Here is a 3,116-nt window from a genome sequence, read left to right on the forward strand (position 1 = left end):
AGAGAGAGAGAGAGAGAGAGAGAGAGAGAGAGAGAGGAGAATGCCTGCATCTACGTTATTAAAAATTTAATGAAATGGTAGAAAATTATGTAAAATTTTACGATAAAATTATTTCGTGGAAGGAAAAAGTTATTTCCTAAAGAGAAACAAATATTATATGTAATTATTTCATTGGGAATAACATAATGCAAAAGAAAAACACATTCAAAACGCAAAAGAGAGGTACAAAAGGGTACTCTCTTAAATCAGTGAATAATCACCGATATCAGCACTTTCAGTGCAATTCTTATAACTGTAATCAGTGTATATTCACTGTTTTCAGTGATGTTTGACTGATTCATTTTAAGAGAGTACATAAAAGAGAAAAATATATAAAAGCCGCTGGCAAAACACTAGTAGAAAAATAATTCCAAGATAATAGCGGGAGCACAGTTCGAATCGCATTAAGTGAAGAAAGAGAGAGAGGGAGAGGGAAAGAGAGACATGATGAGATGGGAAGATTTAATGGTAAACCGGCCGCGGGACCTTGCACTCGGGAGGCGATCGTGCGAGGTCTCGGTAAGTGTGTCAAACGGGACAAAACGACGAAGCGGGCCGCACTGCGCGAGGTCCTCGAGATTCTACCGTTAAACGATGGACTCCTTTGCCTCTTCCGCTTTCCTCGCTCCTCCGGCTTTCCCCGCTGTGTGTGCCGACTTCAGCGTCGACTTCGGCGCTCCTCGGCTCCTCTTCCTCGGCCGAAGATATTCTTCAACTCGTAGGGGAAAGAGCGAGGACGCACGACGAATACTCGATGCAACGAGTACACAAACGCGTTATGAATCCCGGTGGAACATTGTCCAGCTGCACGGTTCCTCCTTGCGTATTCTTGAGGCGTCCGCGCCGCGTCTTCCGCGCCTCTCCGTTCCCTTCCCCTCGAGCTTGTTTGTCACATAGCGACTTAATTAGCGTGTTTACCGAACGCCACCTTCACCTCTCGCCGGTGGCATCGCTCGCGTTCCTCCTCCAGTCGCGGTGCGTCCGACGAGAAAATGTCGCAGCACCTGCGACCACGACGATCGATCAGAGTATAATCTTCTCTAAGGTCATTGCAAGTGTGTCTAGGTGGAAGTCGGAGGCGCATTCTCGGGAATTTAGCGAACTCGTAAAGCCTGTATCTGACTAATGCTGCAGTTCTAAGCAAATATACGAGTAAATCGTAAAGTAGCTTATGAGAAAAAAAATCGTAGATATCGTATGACATGCTCTTCGCATAGAATTACAGATCTACTCATGAGTTCTTACTCTTTTAAAGTGAATCAGTGAATATCCTCCTAACATAAGATCTTGAAGGGATATTTTGGGAATTGGTGTGGACATTTAGAAGTCCTCGGGATATTTTCAGGATATTCTGAGGACTTGTACGGACATTTAGCAATCCTCTGGATGTCTTTGGGACATCTTTTAAATCTTATGCTATGTGAGTAGTCAATGATATCAGTTATAAGTATAGCACTGAGCAGTTTCAGTGCTGTACTTACAGCTGTAAATCAGTGTATATTTACTGCTTTCAATGATGTTTCACTGATTTACTTTAAGAGAGTACGAGAAGTTACGAGTTTTACGATTTTGTCTAGAATTGCAATATAAGTGTTGAAAATTTGTGTAGTACACTCTAAATTTCTTGGAGTGAGACTTCACTCCAAGATAGTGAAAATTTCGCCACGCGAGAACTTCACTCCATGAGAATGAGAACTCACTCTAAGCGAGCAGTATCTTCACTCATTTGGAGTGAGTTCTCATTCGTTTGAAATGAAGTTCTCGCTCTAACTTCGAGTGATGCAATTTTCACTATCCTGGAGTGAAGTCTCACTCCAAGAAATTTAGAGTGTAGAACTTGGAATTTGTTTAGAATTTATTCCAATAATTTCCAAGTGTCTAGATCACTGGTCCAGATTCATGGCCAAAAAGTTTCGATTTGGGTTCCAGAGTGAACACACTGAGAGAAAAATATAGTTGTCTTTGGCGTCAACTACACTCTTTTGTGATTTTAACCACAAAAATAGTTAGAAAAGCTATTATTTTAGTAAGCGTTATTAGAAAAATCTTCTAATAATTTTTTTGGTCAAAATCACAGAGAAGTATAGTTGACGCCGAAGGCAACTATATTTTTCTCTCAGTGCATTTACACGAATGCGGTATGTATCTTTTTTTACGCGTAATCTGATACGGGCTTGAGGTATCCCAACGAGAAGAAAAGATTAAAAGAGAATAAAGAGTCGTTCGCGTAAGGAAATTGTCCTTCGGCGCGGCGCGAGAGATCGAAGGATAATACCGGTGTACTGCGGTGTGTCCAGCGATTAGGAACGACGTCGTCCCTCGCTAATAATAGCCGCTTACGCGCGTATCGACATTCCCTCTTCTCACCGCGAGCAACGTCCGGATATTTTTTTCACTGCTCGTATCGCAGCGAGTTCATTCAAGAGACGAGAGATCGACGTGTAACCGCGTCGCAGATGATGCCGCATATCGCGCGCGTTTCAGGCACGAACGACGGCTCTCGCTGCACGTGTATTCGCGACAAACAGGTGTGTGTATGTGTGTGTACATGTGTATTTCTCGCGTACACGCGCGCATCATATTTGCCTATTCGTAACGGTACAATATGGTGTGCAGAATTCTAACTGCGTCTCTCCCGGCACGTATTCTCCCTTGTGTGTGCAGATCAAATGCAATAGAAATGCGAAAGGGTGACACACACACCCACACATATATGTGTGTATATATATATACAGGGTGTCCCACCTAAATATCTCCTTCAATTTTCTCTTGCTTTGAGTACTTATTGGTACAATATGGTGTGCAAAATTCTAACTGCGTCTCTCCCGGCACGTATTCTCCCTTGTGTGTGCAGATCAAATGCAATAGAAATGCGAAAGGGTGACACACACACCCACACACATATGTGTGTATATATATACAGGGTGTTCCACCTAAATATCTCCTTCAATTTTCTCTTGCTTTGAGTACTTATTGGTACTTATTGGTACAATATGGTGTGCAAAATTCTAACTGCGTCTCTCCTGGCACGTATTCTCCCTTGTGTGTGCAGATCAAATGCAACAGAAATGCGAAAA

The 3,116-nt window shown here is 42.7% G+C and overlaps 1 protein-coding gene across 1 annotated transcript in view; it reads left to right on the forward strand.

Annotated features, from left to right (window-relative positions):
- The window catches only part of LOC116844514 (chloride intracellular channel exc-4-like), a 30,074-nt gene that overhangs the window by 10,013 nt on the left and 16,945 nt on the right, over window positions 1-3,116 (forward strand). The window lies entirely within an intron of this gene.

The sequence above is a fragment of the Odontomachus brunneus genome, unplaced genomic scaffold (genome assembly GCF_010583005.1).
Source record: "Odontomachus brunneus isolate Ranch 3 - 2012 unplaced genomic scaffold, Obru_v1 Obru_scaffold_042, whole genome shotgun sequence".
NCBI classification, from domain to species: Eukaryota; Metazoa; Arthropoda; class Insecta; order Hymenoptera; family Formicidae; genus Odontomachus; species Odontomachus brunneus.